General features: G+C 35.8%; 1 pseudogene; it reads left to right on the top strand.

Annotated features, from left to right (window-relative positions):
* Positions 1–11,912, top strand: part of LOC135203807 (uncharacterized) — a 27,937-nt pseudogene continuing 16,025 nt past the window's right edge.

Raw genomic sequence — 11,912 nt, 5'->3', positions numbered from 1 at the left:
CTAACCGCCATGACTTCCTACTCGATAATACTTATAGAAGGAGGAGAGTCCATATCTATCGTCAGTATTATTTGTAAGTGATTATTGTGCGTTAAATTCCGTGAATACGTTTCGTATAACGATGCCCTGTTTCCTGAGGTAAGTGTCACAATGATTCTGTTCATCATATCTTGATAATCTTAGTCCAAGTTATGGTCCACATGTTGAGATGGGTTTATCCATTGCCATTGTGTCGGTATTCTCATAACATGCCTAAGTGTATTGTGTATTTTCTCAATGCCTGCCTCGCCATACATCGTATTTTGTGTACTTGTGTACCATGTCATGTACCGCTGCAACTTCAAGGCAGGTTAAGCTATGTAATGAAGAAACCAGGGTATATTGTCCAGAATATGCAGTATGGCGGGGTTATATATAGTCTATACACTTTAATTAGTGTATATACTATGTTATTCTCGTCTTCGTTATAGCTGTATGAAGCCACGTATATTGCTTAACTGTTGCCTACCTTTGTATACTATAGGGCATTCATGCTTTACGTTAGTATCTGACAGCCCCAGTATTATAAAATAGCCGTGCTCGTAAGGTATCCATATTAAATCGTACTTACTAAAATAGCAATGAGGGGCGTACCCCTTTATATATAACAATTATGGGAGGGCCAGAAATATTGTTTTTTATGGGTGGTGGAGAAAAGCAAAATTTTTTAATATATAATATATATTTAATACGTAAGTGGTGCGTATTCACAATACCCTCTTAAACAAAATATTATGTAGTTAAAAGAAGAATTAAGTGTCTGTTTTACTGAAAACAATGAAGGTACGTTAAATCCAGTTGACAGTACTGTTGATTGTCAGAATGTTTGCCAATTAGCTAGTCATTAAAAAGGCTATAGTGTCGTATACATGAAATATATATATATATTATATATATATATTATATATATATATAATAATATTATATATATATATATATATATATATAATATATATATATATATATATATATATATATATATATATGTATATATTAATGACAGCGGGCAGACAGCTACACATTCCAACAGGGGTTCCAGCAAGACAACAGCTTACATGATAAGTTTATTAGAGACGTTTCGGGGTGCCCCAAAACATTGGCACATCATCAGTCTGGAATAAAAATTTTATTCTTTTTTAAAAAACAGTAAAATAAAGTAAAAGGTACAATCCAAAAATATGAATTATTAAAAGAAGCTTAGAAGTATTAAAAGACTACCTATCAGTTCAGAGAACAAGAGCAGAATGACTAGAAACGTGAGGACCGACCAAACTACACTTCAGGCCAACGAAAGGGAGTGGCAGAGACGTAATTGTTTAAATTAGGCGACAGGTGTTTAATGTAAAGTGACTCAAGTGTAGTTAGAAAGGATGCTTTGGGTTGTTGAGGTAAGGATAGAAAAATGTGTTTTTTCCATAGGAATCTTGCATTTTGAGGCATGTGTTCGAATACTCGAGAGTTCGGGATTCGATATCCTGGATCCCGTCCTAATAGCTGAGTCCCATGTGACTATAATAACGGACTTGCAACAATCTCCGTGTTGAGCCAATATAAGTACCAAGGCATCTTGGGCATTCATATTTATAGATTACATTGGACAACATAAAATCTTGAAGCTTATCCTTGTAATTGAAGAGGCTACCTATCTTTTTTGGATTTACAGGGATTAGGGTTAGTCTTAGGAAACCTAATTCTTTTTCTATAATGTTTTTTATATTCATGCGTAGTTTTATCTGTGTGGATGAAGGGAATTGATGCGTACATATTAAGTTTAGGTACGTTGAAACTAGCAGGGGGTGGGGAGAGATACGTAATTAGAAACCATTTTATTAATAATATTAAGAACAAATTGCTTTGGGTAGGAATTAGCTGTAAAAATTTCAGTAAGTACTCAATTTCATTATGGAAAGCAGACCAGTCAGACGTATATTTAAATGCTCTGTGTACCAACGTAATGACAGAGTTAGCTTTAAAGCCATAAAAACACGAACTGTAAAAATTATTTCCCAATCCAGTAAAAGTACTCTTGCGATATACACTAGTATTAAAACGTTGTTCACTCCTAGTAATTTTTACATCCAAGAAGGCTATTGAATTGTTGTTTTCAGTTCTATGGTAAATTTCACGTTTGGATGAACAGTGTTGATATAATCAAGAAACTCGTAACATTGCCAACTGTGTTTAAACAGGGTAAAACTATCATCAACGTACCTTCTATAAAATGCTGGTTTAAAATTATCAGGCAACTATTTAAAAATTTTCTTCAAGATGACTCATAAAAAAAAGTTTTTTAGCAAATAAAGGTCCTAACGGTGATCCCATAGCAACTCCCTCGACCTGCGAGTAAAGCTGTTTGTTAAAACGAAAGCCGAATCTTGCACAGCAAGTTCGAGTAGTGTCTTAAAAAGGTGTCTGCTAAAACCGTGAAATTCTTCTATACCCTCATAAACTTTATTAAGAATAATGTCTATGGTTTCTGTAACTGGAACATTAGTGAACAACGATTCGATGTCAAAACTAGTCATAATTAGTTCACCATCTGTTGAATTATTGTTTGTTGAAATTCAAAAAACCATTTTTTAAAAACATATTGCGAGTTTGAGAAATCAGTTAGTAATTGAACTATAAATTTGGATATCTTAAACGAAGGGCTGTTATAAGCTGACATGATAGGTCTTAAAGGTGTACCTTCCTTATGAATTTTTGGCAAGCCATAGAGAATACTGAAAGAGGAGCCGGTAACTAGTAGTTCCTGGTAACATTATCACTAATAATACCTTCTTGTTTAATTTTTCTTAGAAAGCGGTTTATTTTATCCTCCCGTTTGTAAATATCTGCAAAGTTGGGTTCCCCCCCCTATACATTTAAATTTGGTTTCATCAGTTAGTATTAGGTTCATTTATTCAGATAATCACCTCTATTAAGAATTACCACGCCTTTTCCCTTATCAGGTTTGCATATTATTAAGTCTTTGTTTTTACTCAGTTTTTTTAAGGATTTCCATATCTTCTTTTCTAAAGAACGGGGCCCAATTTGTTTTTAGCTTTTTGTATACATCATGTAATGCCAAGGAGATTTTTTGTTGCAAGGAACTCATGTTTACGTGTCCGAGGTTCTTTTAATTCTTTGGAACAATACCTCAAAAGGAAAAAAGAAATGTGGAAAAGGTTCGGTCTGTAAGATGGAAATGCAAAAGTCAAGGCCAAAAGACAGTAAGAACTCTTCTCTCTTAGATAATACATAGTCTGACAAATTAAAAATACAAGAACAACGAACATTAAAATCAGGAGTAAAAATACCTAAAGCTTTCAGCTTTCTTTGGTGGCGTGTGTGTACATTATCAATGAATAAATTAACAGTTTTGGTAAATAGTTTTTTAAAAATAATCAGATCCAACATGGATAACAGTGGGAATAATTGTTCTCGAGTTTTCTTGCATTTCTCTATGTAAATCGTCCAGGGCACGTTGCTTGGTATGGATCTCTCTTGACAGCAATTCGTCCAAGGCATCACGGTAAATGTGGTGTGGTACAGCGAAGACTTGTAAAGCTTGAAGCGAACGAACTTCGGATATATACGGCTAAGCTGGCAGAAGCGGAGAGAAAGTCGAGATCACATTTGGCCTTCTCGTGTTTGGTGGTATAATTTTCTAGGGTCCTGGCAAGGGATAGGACTTCTGACGGATATCTAGGTTGAAGCAGTTGGGCGAAGTGGCGGACGGTCCTCAAAACGAATCCTGAGCAGAAACAGGAGAGACAGCAGCAGACGCAACATCCCAGCGGAAGAAATACAATGACAGCGGGCAGACAGCTACACATTCCAACAGGGGTTCCAGCAAGACAACAGCTTACATGATAAGTTTATTAGAGACGTTTCGTGCCCCAAAACATTGGGATGTTGCGTCTGCTGCTGTCTCTCCTGTTTCTGCTCAGGATTCGTTTGAGGACCGTCCGCCACTTCGCCCAACTGCTTCAACCTAGATATCCGTCAGAAGTCCTATCCCTGCCAGGACCCTAGAAAATTATACCACCAAACAACGAGAACGGGCCCAAATGATGATCTCGACTTTCTCCGCTTGTCTGCAGCTTAGCCGTATATATCCGAAGTTCGTTCGCTTCAAGCTTTACAAGTCTTCGCTGTACCACACCACATTTTACCGTGATGCCTTGGACGAATTGCTGTCAAGAGAGATCCATACCAAGCAACGTGCCCTGGACGATTTACATGAGAAATGCAAGAAAAACTCGAGAACAATTATTCCCACTGTTATCCATTGTTTGATCTGATTATTTTTAAAAACTATTTACCAAAACTGTTAATTTATTCATTGATAATGTACACCACGCCCACCGCACCACGAAAGCTGAAAGCTTTATGGTATTTTTACTCCTGATTTTAATGTTCGTTGTTCTTGTATTTTTAATTTGTCAGACTATGTATTATCTAAGAGAGAAGAGTTCTTACTGTCTTTTGGCCTTGACTTTTGCATTCCATCTTACAGACCGAACTTTCCACATTTCTTTTTTCCTTTTGAGGTATTGTTCCAAAGAATTAAGAACCTCGGACACGTAAACATGAGTTCCTTGCAACAAAAAATCTCCTTGGCATTACATGATGTATACAAAAAGCTAAAAACAAACAAATTGGGCCCCCGTTCTTTAGAAAAGAAGATATGGAAATCCTTTAAAAAAACTGAGTAAAAACAAAGACTTAATAATATGTAAACCTGATAAGGGAAAAGGCGTGGTAATTCTTAATAGAGGTGATTATCTGAATAAAATGAACCTAATACTAACTGATGAACCAATTTTAAATGTATAGGGGGAACCCAACTTTGCAGATATTTTACAAACGGGAGGATAAAATAAACCGCTTTCCTAAGAAAAATTAAACAAGAAGGTATTATTAGTGATAATGTTTTACCAGGAACTACTAGTTACCGGCTCCTCTTTCAGTATTCTCTATGGCTTGCCAAAAATTCATAAGGAAGGTACACCTTTAAGACCTATCATGTCAGCTTATAACAGCCCTTCGTTTAAGATATCCAAATTTATAGTTCAATTACTAACTGATTTCTCAAACTCGCAATATGTTTTAAAAAAAAAAATGGTTTTTGAATTTTCAACAAAACAATAATTCAACAAGATGGTGAACTAATTATGACTAGTTTGACATCGAATCGTTGTTCACTAATGTTCCAGTTACAGAAAACCATAGACATTATTCTTAATAAAGTTTATGAGGGTATAGAAGAATTTCACGGTTTTAGCAGACACCTTTTTAAGACACTACTCGAACTTGCTGTGCAAGATTCGGCTTTCGTTTTTAACAAACAGCTTTACTCGCAGGTCGAGGGAGTTGCTATGGGATCACCGTTAGGACCTTTATTTGCTAACTTTTTTATGAGTCATCTTGAAGAAAATTTTTTAAATAGTTGCCCTGATAATTTTAAACCAGCATTTTATAGAAGGTACGTTGATGATACTTTTACCCTTGTTTAAACACAGTTGGCAATGTTACGAGTTTCTTGATTATATCACACTGTTCATCCAAACGTGAAATTTACCATAGAAACTGAAAACAACAATTCAATAGCCTTCTTGGATGTAGAAATTACTAGGAGTGAACAACGTTTTAATACTAGTGTATATCGCAAGAGTACTTTTACTGGATTGGGAAATAATTTTTATAGTTTTATGGCTTTAAAGCTAACTCTGTCATTACATTGGTACACAAAGCATTTAAATATACGTCTGACTGGTCTGCTTTCCATAATGAAATTGAGTACTTACTGAAATTTTTTACAGCTAATTCCTACCCAAAGCAATTTGTTCTTAATAATTATTATTAAAATAAAATGGTTTCTAATTACGTATCTCCACCCCCATGCTAGTTTCAACGTACCTAAACTTAATATGTACGCATCAATTCCCTTCATCCACACAGATAAACTACGCATGAATATAAAAAACATTATAGAAAAAGAATTAGGTTTTCTAAGACTAACCCTAATCCCTGTAAATCCAAAAAAGATAGGTAGCCTCTTCAATTACAAGGATAGGCTGCAAGATTTTATGTTGTCCAATGTAATCTATAAATATGAATGCCCAAGATGCCTTGGTACTTATATTGGCTCAACACGGAGATTGTTGCAAGTCCGTTATTATAGTCACATGGGACTCAGCTATAGGACGGGATCCAGGATATCGAATCCCGAACTCTCGAGTATTCGAACACATGCCTCAAAATGCAAGATTCCTATGGAAAAAACACATTTTTTCTATGCCTTACCATCAACAACCCAAGCATCCTTTCTAACTACACTTGAGTCACTTTACATTAAACACCGTCGCCTAATTTAAACAATTACGTCTCTGCCACTCCCCTTTCGTTGGCCTGAAGTGTAGTTTGGTCGGTCCTCCAGTGTTGCGAGGTGCGGCTTTTTTCGTCTGCTATGCGGCCAAGAAAGTCTGCGGCCACACACTCCAAATGAAAGCGGCCGAGGTAGCCGCAGCCGCATTTTGTGGCTCATGTTGCCGCATGCTTTCCTAATATGGCTATAGAACCTTTTTGATATTATCTGTTTTATGGATTTCTTATATTGTGGTAAAATATAGTCCAACGTATTAACCAACGATGATGAAAAACTAATATAAGAATTTAGATCATTCACATGTATGAATATATTAATTCATAAAGCCTAATATTCTGTTGGTGCTTCAAGATCCTGTTTAGTCTATAAATGACTGAAAGCCATCAGATCATCAGTTTGATTTGTGGAACCTTCAACAGGGGGGTTATGTTTAGGGTGCTTTCAAGGACCTTATTTTATCACTTAGGTTGAGTAACCTGGGGTCCCAGAGACCACCAAAATATATTAGTGTTGCTTTGATAGGGGTTAGCTGGCCCCCTTGTTTCTTATAGTGCGATTTGTTTGGGGTATTGTAAACCCCATAGTACTTGTACTGTTTGTAAGTTTGAGGACTTTGGAGGCCCTATGTTACGAGTATAAACTGAAAAAGAAGTATCATGAGTGCCACACAGTTTGTATACAGTGCTAGACAGTACATATATTAGAGCTATGTGTGTGAAATGCAAAAGAGTAGTAATAACTTTCTTGGCATGCCTTTTCATTCTCTCTCTCTCTCTCTGCATACATACATCCTACATATATATATATATATATATATATATATATATATATATAATATATATATATATAAATATATGCGTGTGTGTGTGTGTGTGTATAATGTAATGTTTTTATCCTGTTATATGTTATTTTACAGTAAATATTGCTGTATTATCCTGTACGACAAGGAACACTCCAGTTGACCAGTCCCCTTTAAAACCCTATAATAGGATACGTATGTTACATGTTCTTTTAAAATTGCAATTATAGCCAATATAATTAAGGCAATCTAATTAACTTGAAACAGATGACATTAACTCATGATGAATAGCTAAATAATCATAAGAAAAGGGATAATTTATTCAACCACGACATTAATAACTTTGGGCCAGTTTTTTGCAAGTTTTCTTTGGGTCTTTGCATGGGAAACATATATAATTAAACATTATGCATCTGCAGAATAAGTCTGTGCCCTGGTTGTGACCATGCCAACCCGGAAATTTCGAGAGGAGTGGCTTCGAGATCCGGAGTTAAGGGCATGGATCAGCAAGGTGGATGGTGATGAGTATAGGCTTTCTGTGGGTCTGTAGGTCATCTCTGGTCACTGAAATCTCAACTCTTACGTAAACGTCACAAAACATCACGCCGCCACTCAGATGCTCTTGCACTTCAAGCAGCTGCACCAAACCAGCCTTCTGCTCCAAATGAGATTGGGGATTCTGTTTACTCGTGGCAGAAATTAAGTTAATATCCTTTTTGGCAGAACATAATATTTCTATCAATTCTATTGATCACCTCAGGTTCTATATGTAAAGATATATTCCCTGATTCACAAATTCTGCAAACCAATTATCACTCAAGAGAACTAAAGCCACACGTGTACTTGGTGATATAGGTAAGTTCTCCCAAAAGCAGTTGTATGATGCTATGAAACAGAACAAATTTTCCATTATAATTGACGAAACCACTGACATAAGCACTTGTAAGAGCTGTGCTATTGTAATAAAAGTTATTTAACCAAGCCACAGGTAAGATTGAAAAAAAACAAAATTTTCTTGATTTGTTTGTCTGTATATGATATGTTGATAAATCAACACAGACGGCCACAGGATCAACAGGGGAACATCTGTTTCAATAATTAAATGACTATTTTGTAAAACACTCCATTCCAATAGACAATCTAATAGGATTTGCTGCTAATGGGGCCAGCAATATCATGGGTCCCCATAATTCACTTAGTAGCAGGCTCCGTGTTGTTGCTCCAGGTGTGACAATACTCAAGTGTGTTTGTCACTCAGTGCATTTGTGTGCATCAAATGCAGCTAAGACTCTACCCCGTGTTTGCGAGGACCTAATTGAAACATCTATACGTATTTTTTGCACATAGTGCAAAGAGAAAGAATGAATTTCAATAATTCCAGTCCTTCTGTGATGTTAAACCCCACAAACTATTACATGTCGCACAGACCCGATGGGCTCTCATTACATTTGGCTGTAAATCGTGTGGTAGAACAGTGGCAGCCCTTAAAGCTATACTTTTCACAAAAACACCTAGAAGACAGGCTGTCAACTCCCTCTGCTATATATATGTAGCACTTAATGATCCTGCTGTTTTCATGTACTTCAAATTCCTGGCATTTATACTTCCTAAGTTTACACAACTCAACCTCATGTTCCAGAAAAGAGAGTCAACAATTCACAGTTTGTACAACTCGTGCAAACACTTTGTATAAGGACACCCTTAGGTATTATTACAAGCACGAGATCATAAATTCAGCACCACATGTAGCACACATAGACCCATGTGAGGAGAACTTTATGCCCTTAGAACACATATATTTAGGTGGCAGAGTTACATAGCCTTTCCAGTCACCTGAACACCGAGGGAACACAAAGCTTATATGTGATGTGCGGAAGTCGCTGTAGGACATTTCTGGTAACAGTTTGTTTAGAAATGAAAAAAAGGTTTCCTTTGGATTCCAGGTTTGTTAGAAATGTGTTCAACGTTTACTGTTGCAAAGTGTGTAAGTGCAAATGTATTACTGTAAACACCATCTCTCTCAGACGTGGTACAGGAGCTTCCTCGGGTATATGAGGGTGACTTGCAACAACTGGATGATGAATGGAGGAGTCTCTCAAATCTTAATGTACCCGAAGATATGAAAACTCAGGACAACCCAGAGGTATTTTTCAGGTGGCTGTCGACGCTTAAGAATGACGAAGGGACGTTAATGTATCAATCTCTACCTCTGTTTCTCCTCAGGTATTGTCATTGCCTACTAGTAATGCTGATGCAGAGAGAATTTTTTCGTAAGTAAATCTCAATAAAACTAAAGTTAGAAATAAACTTTCTCTTCGCACAAGGCTAATATTGTTTTAACATCAGAGACAGCTACTGAGGGTGGATGTGTTGCATTCAACCCAACACGCGATATGATCAAGAGTGTGCAACGTGATGCAAGTTTTTTTGTGAATTGAGCAATAGTTATTGTATAATCCATAAAGGTCTGCTTTTGTTACTTTAAGATTAAATATAAAATATTTTTCCTACAGATGTACAACATAATACAATAAAATATATTAATAGATATATAATAACATAAGGTTCTGCTTTTGTTACTTTATGATTAAATTTATTATATTTTCTTACTATATGTATACATACAATACATACTATATAATATATATAATATAAAATTAAATAAATGTTAGTGCTACAATAGTTATTGTATATCCTTAAAAGTCTGCTTTTGTTACCCTTTCAATGGCATCTTTTTCTATGGTTGTACTGTTGAGAGAATGTTATGCGGCTGAGTGCGTGCAGGGCTGTGCGGCCTGAGTGGAAACACTGCGGTCCTCACGTTTCTAGTCATTCTGCTCTTGTTCTCTGAACTTGATAGGTAGTCTTTTAATACTTCTAAGCTTCTTTTAATAATTCATATTTTTGGATTGTACCTTTTACTTTATTTTACTGTTTTTTAAAAAAGAATAAAATTTTTATTCCAGACTGATGATGTGCCAATGTTTTTGGGGCACGAAACGTCTCTAATAAACTTATCATGTAAGCTGTTGTCTTGCTGGAACCCCTGTTGGGAATATGATATATATATATATATATATATATATATATTATATATATATATATATATATATATATATATATATATTATATATAATATATAAATTATTCACTGGTATGGGGGCTCTGGCGTCGAATAGCTGCATGCGGGAAGCCAATGAGTTTGGCATAGGCCTATATTGCTCACCAACGTATGCCGGCCATTTCTGTCCCAGTGATTTCTGTGAAATTGAACCATTTCAGCGTTTGCAAGAATGCATCAAGCTTTATCTAGTTGCTAAAGTGTTACTGATCGCAGTTTTTTCCATGATTACCTGGCCTCTTCTGCAAGTGGTGTACTGTAGTTTTTACTTACGTTATACCCTTGGGAGAGCTAGCTGCTGATGTTAGGCTTACTTACATTATGCAGTTTTCTTATAAGTATTACGCATGTTTTTTTTTCCATGATTGTTATGTAGATTTTTCCATAAGTATTGAATGACCTTTTTTCTATATATAAGCATTACGTTGCTACATGCAACACTTGCCAGTTAAAAAAAATTCCCTCCCGGTTCGTTCTGAAAGTGCGTAATTAGTCTCATAAAAGCCTCTACTTTGTTCAAAACGAAAAAAAAAGCGAAGAAGGGGAAGAGGAAATTTTGCAGAGAATTATGAGTAGGAAGGATAATGAGTCGAAGAATGAAATTATGGAAATGAGGCGAAGTCCGGAAGACGAATATCAAAGATGAAGTAGGAATAAAAATGGCATAAAGAAGGGGTGACTTAGGAATTTTAATGATAGGAGAGAAAAAACCTAAACGCGGGAATTTAATTCGGAGAGAAAGATGAAGGAGATGGAGGAAGTAAGAATTATGAATAAAAAAAAATACCAAGAGTTGAAGAAATGATAACGAATGTGATATAAAACGGCGGTGAATTGGGACTTAACGGTTGGGCTCTTATGGTAATAAAAGAGAGAGAGAGAGAGAGAGAGAGAGAGAGAGAAGAGTGGGGGGGGGGGGGGGGGGGGGGGCGAAACAGGTGGGTGACAGAGGAGAGAAAAAAAAAAGCGTGTGAGAAGAGCAACAGAGATAAAGATGCACTTTGAACGGTCCGAATGTAATATTACATACGATTAAAAAAGCGTTTCCAGTTACTATATAACTTGACGTATGTTAATTTCATGAATAATAGGATTGGAGTTAGCGATATTTATGTACGTTTTCTGTATTTACATACAAGGTCTTTGCACTTATAAAGCGTGTTTCTCATAATGCGAGATTAAACCTAGTCCAGGTAATAATAATAATAATAATAATAATAATAATAATAATAATAATAATAATAATAATAATAATAATAGGTATTAGATAAAGATTACTAGAATTATATAGTCCGTTGTACTCATTCTCTTTTTTTTGTTTAAAAGACACAACGCATTAAAAATTAATTACGCTACGGATTCACGGTTCAGGAACACTGATGGCTTTGTGTTTTTAATTCATGGAGGCTTTTGAATGCTGGTGTTAATTAGACTGGTGTCATATCCGGTGGTAATTAGTTGTTGATGAGGTCAAGTGGGAATTACAAACGTTTTAGTCCTTCTTTGTTGGGAATCTGGTAACTTGATGATGTCTCTCTCTCTCTCTCTCTCTCTCTCTCTCTCTCTCTCTCTCGGTTGTT

This window comes from Macrobrachium nipponense, chromosome 36 (genome assembly GCF_015104395.2).
Source record: "Macrobrachium nipponense isolate FS-2020 chromosome 36, ASM1510439v2, whole genome shotgun sequence".
In the NCBI taxonomy this organism is placed as follows: Eukaryota; Metazoa; Arthropoda; class Malacostraca; order Decapoda; family Palaemonidae; genus Macrobrachium; species Macrobrachium nipponense.
This window is presented reverse-complemented; position numbering and strand designations above follow the sequence as displayed.